General features: G+C 45.8%; 1 pseudogene; it reads left to right on the forward strand.

The window, feature by feature from the left end:
* The first annotated feature begins 1,234 nt into the window (after positions 1-1,234).
* On the forward strand, positions 1,235-4,581 carry LOC123131517 (uncharacterized; annotated as a pseudogene).
* The last annotated feature ends 7,888 nt before the right edge of the window (positions 4,582-12,469 follow it).

Genomic DNA, 12,469 nt, shown 5'->3' on the forward strand with positions numbered 1-12,469 from the left:
TACTAATCCCGAAGGTAGATGTAGAGGTAGCGTGCCGACCGCGATCACATCGACTTTGGAACAATTTCCCACGCGCATCGTCACCTCGTCCTTTGCCAGTGTTCGCTTAATCCGTAGTCCCTGTTTTGAGTTGCAAATATTAGCAACAGAATCAGTATCAAATACCCAGGTGCTACTGCGAGCTCTAGTAAGGTACACATCAATAACATGTATATCACATATACCTTTGTTCACCTTGCCATCCTTCTTATCCGCCAAATACTTGGGGCAGTTCCGCTTCCAGTGACCAGTCTGCTTGCATGTATTATGTTTCCGGCTAATACAATTCTAGCATGAATAATAAACATTTATCATGATATATGAGGAAATAAATAATAACTTTATTATTGCCTCTAGGGCATATTTCCTTCACCGGCGCCCCCCTAGGCCCCTATATATAGTGGAGGGGAGGGAGGGCAGCCGCACCTGAAGCCCTGGCGCCTCCCTCCCTCCCGTGACACCTCTTCCTCCCCGCTTGCGCTTGGCGAAGCCCTGCCGGGATCCCGCTACTTCCACCACCACGCCGTTGTGCTGCTGGATCTCCATCAACCTCTCCTTCCCTTGCTGGATCAAGAAGGAGGAGACGTCTCTCCCAACCGTATGTGTGTTGAACGCGAAGGTGCCGTCCGTTCAGCGCTAGGTTCATCCGTGATTTGGATCACGACGAGTACGACTCCATCAACCCCGTTCACTTGAACGCTTCTGCTTAACGATCTACAAGGGTATGTAGATGCACTCTCCTTCCCCTCGTTGCTAGATGACTCAATAGATTGATCTTGGTGATGCGTAGAAAATTTTAAATTTCTGCTACAATCCCCGACAAGCACGGCCATGTCGTCATAGGAAATGATCTTCGAGGCCTCGTCGACAATGGTGAGCTCCTGCACTGCAGACCCCAACTTCTTGTTGTCCCAAGAGACGATGGCGTCCCTGCAACAAATTAAATTGTTTCCTTTTGGCCATCCTTTTTAGACCAAAAATCAAGCTTGTTTAAATGTATTATTTTTAAGATGGGTTGTCCAAAATGTTAATGCATGCCTCATTTTTTGGCTGTTACTATTTAATCTCATGTGTAGTTCATGGTAGAGGGAAATGCTGCCGAGTCCATTTTTCAGGCATGGAAAATATGCTAGAGGTGTGTGCCTATACGAGCGTGCCCATTAGTTTGTTTTGTTACTAGTGGTGTGTGGCCGGCATGCCACTAGTAACATTTATGGGTGGAGTTATATTAGTGGTATGCACATCACATGGCAGTAACAACTCTTTTGGCACGCTGGTACTAAGCTTTTGTGTGCTAGTGTATGAATGTCATTGATCATTCTCTGTATACTCCCTATATTTGTTTTCTCCAAATTTCTAAGATTGTAAACTTGAAAGATATTTTTTTTCAACAATTCAAACTAGACACTAGAAGGTTCTACAAATATGATTATCTAATTATATACTACTCCCTCTGTAAAGAAATATAAGAGCGTTTAGATCACTACTTTAGTGATCTAAATGCTTTTATATTTCTTTACGAAGGGAGTAGAACTCAAATTTATGATATTATTTAGATCGTATGCTTAGATATCTGTATATTATGATAATTAATGATATTAATACACACACACACAGACAGAGAGAGAGAATTTATAAATTTGTCAAAATTAGGTCAAAGATAACATTTCTCAAGAAACACATTTTTTAGCAATATGCATTACAACTGTATAACAAAAAGTTTAATATTTGATAACATTGGTATTGATTAAATAGTCAAATAAAATAGTAAATATAATCTCATTAAGATTATATAGTAGTAGTAAGTTTAATTAAGTATAAATGTTTGGTATAAAAGTGCTAACTATCGCTCAATCTAGATTCAGAATTTCATTGTACCGGCCCTACTGAATAAATATTGGAAGTTCTTTGAGTAGAGACAATTGTGATGAGCACTAGAACTAGTATAAAGATGTCATATGTTGTGCGAAGGAACGAATGTAATCGCTGCTACCTTGTGAAAATGTGAATAATGGTGATTGTCCTTGGTCTACACTCGTATTTAACTATAAAAATCAACCCCTTAAACATGGCGTGGTCGTGTCACAGCTTTGACGTTAATCTTATCTCGCATCTTTGAATGAACTTATGTGGTGCCAAGGTTAGTATATCTGCTCATTAGTGCAAATGTAGTTGAGTTCAGTTTTGGTGTTTGTAGTGATACTTTGTATTGGTTTAATTGGTTTTTGAAAAATGGGTTTTCTTTATTTTTCCTTATTTTACTATTTTTTCCTTTTTCTCGGTTTTATTCGGTTTTCTTATTTTTTTTACCTTTTATTTTTATTTTGTTATACGTTCTCCATTTTTTCTTTTAGTTTTTATTTATTTCATTGTTTTTATTGTTTTCATTCTTTTTTGCATTTGTTTCTTCGGTTTTATTTTTCATCTTCTTTTTTCTCTGGCGTATTTTTGTTTCTACACATTTTTTTAATACACGGTCAACATTTTTCCTAGACATTTGTTAAAAAATACATGGTCAACATTTTTGGTATATTTTTTAAATGCTTGATTAATAGTTGTCAAATAAAAAGATTAACATTTTTTGAATAAATGGTAAATATTTTTTCTATACACATTTAAAATTTTGTAAACTCTCAATTAATTTTTTAAACACTTGTTCAACATTTTTTCCAAATGCTTGACTTCCATTTTTATATACATGATAAAAAAATCATCATTTGTTTAATAAGTGGTGAACATTTTGTGTATACTTGTTCAACATTGTCCGAACGCTTGTTCAATATTTTTTAAATACTTGTTCAACATTTCTTTAATACTTACTACACTTTCAAATTTTTATGGTGACAGCTATGGAACCTTCGCAAGCTTCGAATAATTGAACCTACATGCTCTTGGGAGACAGATGAAATGGATGAGTTCACACACATGGTGAAGTTGGAGCTCCTCGATCTATCTGGGAATAGTACAATGCAAGTTTGCCAAGGCTATAAGAGACAATTGGTCTGAAGGCTCTGATTCTAGATGGTTGTGTTCAGTTGGAGAATGTTGGCCCTAATGGACTTCCCCCGTCAATTGAATCATTCAGTTTAACTGCAACTTCAAGTCAAAAAGCAAAAGTCTCCAAGATCTGTTTGGTTGGTTGTGTGCATTTGGTGAACTTCACATTGCGTGGAGCATTTCCATGCCTCGGGGAGCTATCAGTCACCTTAATCAGGAAACTTGACTTCAGCCATGAGGTGGTGCATGTGCCAAGACTAGAGCGGCTCTTTCTTAGAGGCTGCAAGAACCTCCGTGCCATACGATGGAGGAATTTCAAAAGAAGGTTGAAAGTGCTACGTATCAGGCTATCAGCAGTCATGGAAAGGATGCCATAAGGCCACAAGATTCGTCATTCATCTGCTCTTTAAACAGAAAATATGATGGCGAAGTTTATGTTAGAGATGCAAGGTTCATCCCGTCCTTGGTGCTTGGTTCTTGGGAGTTTGATTCCAAGCTTTTGATTACTGATAGCCTATACTTGAATCTAGATGGGTCTCCAGAGATCAAAGATGAAGCGACAAGCCTTAATAACGTGGGGACTGGGACCTGCAATAGGCAGGTAGTTTGGACAGTCCGAAGCCCCATCGGATGCTGCTACCATGATGTCATACTCGAGGGGGTTACTGATACTTGTGAGGTCCCACAGCTTATACCCCTGCACCGCCACATTGATATTGGTGACGGAATTAACCTCAATGATGTGGAGTCCAATTGGGGAGTCGCAGCTATTGGTCAATTGATATTCTGGGCTCATTCCTTGCGCGTGCATGGAAATTCTTCCATCCTTGCTGTTAGCCCCAAAACCAGATTCAACGGTCTTTGGAGGTGGAGACTCTTGGTTTCGTTTGACATGGTGCCGTATCGACAAGTGCCCTAAGATGCAGGTAGTTTTCGCCTCTTGCGCCAACAAGTGGTCTTATTCCTTTCCTCATTTGGAGACCATCTGGGTGACCGATCTCCCAATGGTTAGCTGGGTGCATTTGGAGCAAATGAATGATTGGGGCATTTGAGGAAGAATCTGTCTTTGGGGAACTGCGGAGTATACACTTGCACAACTGCCCAAGGCTCAAGTTTGTCCTCCCAATCTCATCATTCATCTTACCCAGCCTGGAGACCATCCAAATAGTCCACTGCTGTAATCTCAGGCAGATCTTCCCGTGGGATGTGAATTGTGAAGCTGGAAAAGAAGACACGGTGAAGAATTTTCCAAAGCTAAAGCACATATACCTGCACCAACTCGACTGCCTGGAGAAAATATGTGTGGCCAAGATGTTTGCTCCCAAGCTTGAGACGATCAGGATAAGGGGTTCTTGGGGCCTTAGACGCCTCCCGGCCGTCAGCCTTCGCCATGGAGCCGGCCTTCCCGTTGTGGACTGTGAGAAGGACCTGTGGGACAGGCTAGAGTGGGACGGTCTGGAGGCCGGGCACCACCCATCACTCTTTGAGACACATCACTCGTTGTATTACAAGAAAGCCCTACCCAGAGTCTTGGTCCTCCGTTGAATTGTCATTACTGTTCAGGTATGCACACACATGCCTTCATCTTTTTCTTGTTTACCTTACTGTATCATATGCCATGCCATCCTTATCTGCGGCACTTACTATGCATGTGCCATGTATCTAAATCACAAAACGATGCAATATAGCAAGGAGCCAATTGCCCCTATGTGCTATTGTATCTTTCTTCGTATGTTGTTAGACTAAGTATATATTAGATATACGTGTTGTAACATAACCTGTATTTGTACGGTTCCCTCTTATAAATATATGACAGCCCTACCCACCAAAGGTATTGAGCATTGCTCCAAACCCTAGTTTGTTTAACATGGTATCAGACGATGCGTTCGATCCGCGCCGTGCTTCCGCCTCCTCTGCCACTGCCGCGTCGGCTTCCGCCGCCATGCCGGCTCCCTCGACCCTGGCGATGGAATCGCCCTTCATGGCGTCTACTCCGCTCGCCTGGGCTCGTCCGACTGCATCGGGCTCGCGTCAAACGGCGCTGCCCCGATCTCCCGCACTGGATCCATCAGCGTCGTCCCGTGACGCATCGCACTCCTACGGCGCACCTACCCAGCAGCCCTATGGCGCCCCTACCCAGCAGCTCTACAGCGCCCCTATCCATCAGCCGCTCTACGGCGCTCCGTTGCCATACGGCGACTCTGCCCCGTTGCCATACAGTGGGATTCCCCCACCGGCTTTGTCTAATGATGCGCCGCCGGCTTCTGGATCGTCTGGCGCTCCCGTTCAGGTGCCCTACGGCGGGCCGTATCCCGCGCGGTACGTCGCGCCGTTGCCGACGCCGTATGTACCTTCCTCTGCGATGTCCTCGATGCCGTATGGCGCGCCCTACGTCGCCCCTGGGTCGTACGCCGTGCCTTCCCTGCAGCCCTACGGCATGCCTCTTGCGGTGTCCTACGGTCATCACCAACACTACCGTGCGCCACCGTCGGCCGATGCGCTGATCCCATACAGTGCTGCTCCGACGTATGACTCGCCGCCCTCCGCATCGGTGGCTGAACCAGGACCGTTCCACTTCACTCATCTGGTGACGGTGAAGCTCTATGGCGCGCTCAGGTGTTGCCATTGATGCGCAGTCACTACCTTGAGGGGTATGTCGATGGTACGCTGCCGTGTCCTCCGGCCATGGTTTCGGTGCCCTCAACTGCTGGTGGTTCTGTCATGGTGTCCAACCCTGCTCATCGTCGGTGGATCACTCAGGATCAGGCTATTCTGGGTGCCATTCAGTCCTCGCTCACTCCCTCCGTGGCCGGCATGGTGGTCTTTGCCGCGACGTCGAGGGACGCATGGGCCACGCTCGACTCCAGCTTCTCCTCACAGTCGCTGGCTCGTTCCTCTGCCATCCGTAAACAGCTGGGTAAGGTCAAGAAAAATGATCTCTCCGTTACGGCCTTCTTCAACAAGGTCAAAACCCTGGTTGATACACTGTCATCCATTGGGAAGCCTCTCCGTGATGAGGAGTTCACTTCATTCATTCTCAATGGGCTTGATGAGGACTATGATTCTCTCGTTGAAAACATCAATGGATGTGACACGCCGATGCCGCCTCGCGATCTCTATGCACGCCTCCTCAATACCGAACAGAGGCTCGCTGCTCGCCGCTCCGTTGGCGTCTACACGGAGGGTCCTTCTGCGAACGCTGCTCTCCGCGGGGCGCCCGCGGTGCCAAGCAGAAAGGGCCGCCGACCTCGGGCAACCAGCCCCATCCGCCGGCTCCACCTCCGACGGCTGGTCGCAAGCGGCTCCACTGCGAGGCATGTGGTGGTGGGGTTGAGTGCCAACTCTGCGGCATTGAGGGGCACTTGGCGTCTCGCTGCCATCGTCGCTTTAAACGAGATTTTCTTGGCATTGGGAACAATGGGAAGGGCAATGAGAAGCAAGCTGCTCTCACTACACCAGATCCCGGGTTCACTCCTTCATACTCGGTGGATCCTGCCTGGTACATGGACACGGGCGCTACGGACCATTTGACGAGCCAGCTTGACAAGCTGGCCACTCGCCAGCCCTACACCGGTCACGATTAGGTCCGCACGGCCAATGGATCAGGTATGCCCATCTCACATGTTGGTCAGGCATCTCTTCTTTCCCGTACCACTAAAACCTTGTGTCTGCTTGATGTCCTTCGTGTTCCTTCAGTCACACGTAGTTTACTCTCGGTTCCTAAATTAACTCGTGACAATAATGTGTTTGTTGAGTTTCACCCTTTCCATTTTTTTGTTAAGGACCGGGACACGAGGGACGTTCTTCTTAGTGGCCGAGCTCGCGATGGCTTATACGCGCTTGATATGCCACGAGTCTCTCAAGTTTTCAGTGGTGTTCGGGTGTCATCGTCGCAGTGGCACTCTCGCCTTGGCCACCCCGCTACTCCCATTGTGCGCCATGTGCTTCATCGTTATCGTCTTCCTGTTGAGTCGAGTAATAAGGAGTTTCTAGTGTGTGATGTCTGTCAACAAGGCAAGAGTCATCAGTTGCCTTTTTCTGTATCAAGTCGTGTTGTCACGGCTCCTCTTGAACTTGTGTTTTCAGACGTGTGGGGCTATGCCCAAACTTCTGTTAGTGGTCACAACTATTATGTCAGTTTCATCGATGCTTTCAGTCGCTTTACTTGGATTTATCTTATTAAGCGCAAATCTGATGTGTTTCATATCTTCATGCAATTTCAAGCACATGTTGAACGATTGCTTAAGCACAAAATTATCCATGTTCAGTCAGACTGGGGGGGGGTGAGTATCATAACCTTAACACCTTCTTTCAGAAGCTTGGCATCTCACACCATGCGTCTTGTCCTCATACACATCAGCAGAACGGTGCAGCTGAACGCAAGCACCGTCACATAGTTGAAACTGGCGTGACACTTCTTGCACATGCCTCTGTCCCGTTTCGGTTCTGGAGCGATGCTTTTGTCACTGCCTGTTTTTTGATAAACAGGATTCCCACACGACGTCTTCACATGAAGTCTCCACTAGAAATGTTGCTTAATGAAACTTCAGATTACTCCCTCCTCAAAGTGTTCGACTGTGCGTGTTGGCCGCATCTTCGTCCGTACAATAAGCATAAACTTGAGTATCGATCCAAACAATGTGTGTTTCTTGGGTACAGTCCTCTCCATAAAGGTTACAAGTGTCTTCACATTCCGACAAATCGTGTTTACATTTCTCGTGATGTTGTGTTCGATGAGACTGTCTTCCCGTTTTCCACGCTCACATCACCCACCGATACTCCCGTCACCGAGTTGCACTCTTTTCTAGTTTTGCCTGATCAATTTGTGGATGCTGCATATTCTCCTCTGTTGTTGCCTAACCATGGTGCAGGGACTGGACGAGGCGCTCGACTTGAGCTTCTGGATGATGATACGGCCACAACTGCGCCAGCTGCTGCTACGCCGGACGAGGCGCTCGACGAGGTTGCCCCCGCCACTACCCCGCCTGACCCTGACGTCGATCACGCGTGCATGTCCCATGCACATGGATCCGACGGGGTGCCTGAGTCGCCTGGGCCAGCGGCCTCTCTGTCGCCTGGGCCGGCCGAACCTGCGGAGCTGTCGGCCAGGCCGGCTGGACCCGCGGCGCTATCCCCTGGGCCGGACGCCTCGCAGGTCACCGAATCTTCGTCGCCTGATCTGTCGCCGCCGGTCATGCCTGGTCTGTCTTCGCCGACCCTGACCGTGCCACCGGACTCGCCCGCCGGCACGTCCTCCTCGCCGATGGACAGTGGCTCCTCTAGTGTGGCAACTCCAGCGCCATCTCCGCCTGTCATCCTACGTCCCCATACTCGCAGCAAAAGTGGCATCTTCCAACCGAAGAAGCGCACTGACGACACTGTCGCGTGGCTTGCAGCCTGTGTGGCGCATGCTGAGGCTGACCCTACGACTGAACCACGACATTTTCGAGCAGCGCTTGGCATCCCACATTGGCGTGCTGCGATGGAGCAGGAGATTCATGCTCTTCAAAGAAACAACACTTGGCATCTTGTTCCACCTCCATCTGGTGTCAATATCATTGACTCTAAATGGTATTCAAGGTGAAGAAACATACTGATGGCTCCATTGAGAGGTACAAGGCACGCCTGGTTGCCAAGGGATTCAAACAACGGTACGGCATTGATTACGAAGACACATTCAGTCCTGTTATTAAACCAACTACTATTAGTGTTCTTCTCTCTTTGGCTGTTACTCGTGGATGGTCGCTTCGACAGCTTGACGTTCAGAATGCCTTTCTTCATGGAGTTCTGGAAGAAGAGGTTTATATGCGCCAGCCGCCAGGTTTTGTTGATCCTGCTCAGCCACATCATTTGTGTCGCCTTGTCAAAGCTCTCTATGGTTTGAAGGAGACCCGTGTGCATGGCATGCCCGTCTTGGCGCTGCTCTTCGTGCACATGGGTTTGTTCCTTCTACAGCAGGCACGTCTCTGTTTATTCTTCAGCGACCTGAGGTGACTATGTACATTCTGGTCTATGTTGATGACATCATCCTTGTCAGCTCGTCTGCTTCTACTACGAATCGGCTTGTGTCCTCTCTTGGTTCTGAGTTTGCTGTTAAGGATCTTGGGAGACTGCATTATTTTTTGGGCCTAGAGGTTCTTCATTCTGATAGTAACTTGACTCTTACTCAGAAGAAGTACTCTCAGGATCTCCTGCGTCGTGCAGGTATGTTGCAGTGCAAGTCTGCTACGACTCCCATGTCTGCCACAGACAAACTGACAGCTCTTGCTGGTGACTTGCTCTCTCCTGAGGATACCACTGAGTACCGCAGCATTGTGGGTGGACTGCAGTACTTGCTCATTACTCGACCAGACATATCATTTGCAGTTAACCGTGTGTGCCAGTATCTTCATGTACCACGTGATTCTCACTGGTCGGCTGTTAAGCGCATCTTGCGCTATGTTCGTCACACTGGTTCATATGGTCTCCATCTTCAGCCTGCACGTTCTGGACTGATCTCAGCATTTTCTGATGCCGATTGGGCTGGTAGTTCTGATGATCGGCGATCCACGGGGGGGCATGCTGTGTTCTTTGGGCCTAACTTGGTCGCCTGGCAAGCTCGCAAGCAAGCTACGGTGTCTCGGAGTAGTACCGAAGCTGAGTACAAAGCTGTTGCTAATGCCACAGCCGAGATCATGTGGGTGCAGTCGTTGCTTCGAGAGTTGAAGGTCTCCCCAACTCAGCCGCCTGTTCTTTGGTGTGATAACATCGGTGCCACATACCTTTCATCCAATCCAGTATTTCATGCCCGAACGAAGCACATCGAAGTTGACTATCATTTTGTAAGGGAACGTGTTGCTCAGAAGCTCCTTCAGATTAAGTTTGTTTCTTCTAAGGATCAGCTTGCTGATATTTTCACTAAACCCTTGCCCTTGCCTTCTTTTGAAGGATGTCGTCGCAATCTTAACCTTCTGAGTGTTTCAGGACATAGTTAAGATTGAGGGAGGGTGTTAGACTAAGTATATATTAGATATACGTGTTGTAACATAACTTGTATTTGTACGGTTCCCTCTTATAAATATATGACAGCCGTACCCACCAAGGGTATTGAGCATTGTTCCAAACCCTAGTTTGTTTAACATATGTGCATGCTTATTTTATTCATTCAGCCATCTTTTCGTCTTCCGTTAACTAGTTTTATCATCACATTTGCAGATGTGGTGATGGGATGATTTTCTGCTGCTGGAACGGTTGAATCAGGTGTTGGCTTGCCCACGGTGTGTTTATATAATTTCCCAAAGAATAAACTGGTGCTTGATGATGCGTGTGTGCACCTGCTTTCTGTATTTCGGTGTGTGTCTCTCCAGTGAGGAGAAGACTATGTATCAGACGTGTGGTTTGGTTTGGTTTGATTTGATTTGTGCTTATGTTTGTATCTAAATAAAACAAGAGGGTCCGTTGTGCATGTGGTGTGTTTACCACTACAACTACAGAACCCATTGTAGTGTGAGTGTTGCTTGCCTTGATGACGACGATTCAGCAGCATGCTAGTGCTGACTGAAAAAATTATGTATTCTTATTTGATTCACATGGATTCTCAACTATCTTGTTCTTCAGGCTTTCTTTGCTATGAGAGTTGTGTCCTGTTACTTGCCAGACATTTGCTGCTCCAACAAGAGCATGCTTCTTTTGCGTATGAAACGAAGGATCGCTTTGTGCTCTCCGTCCCCTTGCATTTGTGCTGGGACAGAAAGAAAACTGCTATCCAGTGAATGACTGCTCAAATAAGGGCTAAAACTGGGCAGGATCCGTCTACTTAGGCACCAATGGTGGTGGCGCAATGCAACTCCTCTGTTCTTGGCACCAATGGACTCATATTTCTCATGAGAAATACGAGTTGACCATACTGATTTCCCTTTACCATCTCCTGAATAAACATTTTGTTTCACAGCTAGTCGTCAAACAATACTCTATGCTTAAAACTAATTTCATTTTAAGATCGGGGAATTGGATTTCTTTGTTTTTTCTTTCTTTCTTTCTAGGTTCTTTGCTTTAAGCTCACTAGCACATATGCCTGTGTGTTACTACGTGAGAAAAAAATTGTGTGTTTTTAATTTAGTGAGAATCATATGTGCCAGCATAATCATGTGTGCATGCCGAGAAGGAACATTTAGGTTCTGGGTTTATCAATCCGCTAGTGTTTTGTTCATTAATCGAGGGGATTTAAGGTATGAAATTTGAACATTTAGGTCATGGCTATTTCTCCATTTATTCGAGGGGATCTTAAGGTATGAAGTTTCATAATATGGAAGTGAGGTGGGTCTTCTCTTTTCCATGTACAAGCCACGGATATAGTACAACCCAAGTTAATTCTACTCTGTTATTTTTCCAACGGGTCTTCTCTTATCTTTCCCTCGGGTAGCAATCCAAAGAAATTCAGGATCCTATCGCAGCTAGCTCACATACCAATCTGTCCATCCTTCATCTAGCTTACTACATGTCATTTCGCACATGTATATAAATTGGTACGACTGTACGTAAAGGAGCAATATGGGACTATATAATTTTCTTTTGCCTTATTTCCCCGGTAGTTGGGCCGACTAAGTTGTGTGGGCTGTGAAAGGCCCAGGTACGGAAACAACTTCTGTTTGGCGCGAGTAAAACTATAAAAAGGACGAGTTGAATGAATATTGGACCGGCCCTACTGAATGAATATTGGAAGTTGCATAAGTAGAGCCAAATATGGTGAGCGCTAATAATAGCATGAAGATACCATAAATTGTGTAAAGCAATCACTAGGAAAATCTCTGCTACCTTGTGAAAATGGGAATAAAAGTGTCTGTCCTTGTTCTATGCTAGTGTTCAACTATAAAAATCACCCCCCCTTAAACTTGACGTGGTCGTGTCACAACTTTGATGCCAATCTTATCTTGCATCTTTGAAAAACTTATGTGGTGCCAAAGACTTGGTTAGTATATCTGCAAGCTGGTCATTAGTGCAAACGTAGTTTAGTTTAATCTTGATTTCTTCAATGCACTCCGTTTGTAGTGATACTTTGTATTGATTTAATTGGTTTTGGAAAATGGGTTTTCTTTGTTTCTTTCCTTGATCATTCCACTTGCATCTTGCATTCACGCCTCCGTTTGACTGCCGCTCGGGAATGTAGTTGTAGATACGTGAGTCCTAGTGGGTTGTTGGTTCCACCTCTTATCTCCTTCTACGACATGTTGTAGTCGTTGACATATTCAATATGTCACTTAGTTATATCTGCCTCGCAGCGGGTTAACACCTCCGAAAGAAAGGGAAGGGAGGACTTTTTACTGATTTTTTCTTTCTTTCCTTATCTTCACTTTTATTCGGTTTTCTTTGTTTTTTTCTTCTTTTTTCTTTTTCTTTTGTTTTTTAATACATTCTTTTCTTCTTCTTTTGTTTCTTTCATTGTTTTTATCGGTTT

The sequence above is a fragment of the Triticum aestivum genome, chromosome 6A (genome assembly GCF_018294505.1).
Source record: "Triticum aestivum cultivar Chinese Spring chromosome 6A, IWGSC CS RefSeq v2.1, whole genome shotgun sequence".
NCBI classification, from domain to species: Eukaryota; Viridiplantae; Streptophyta; class Magnoliopsida; order Poales; family Poaceae; genus Triticum; species Triticum aestivum.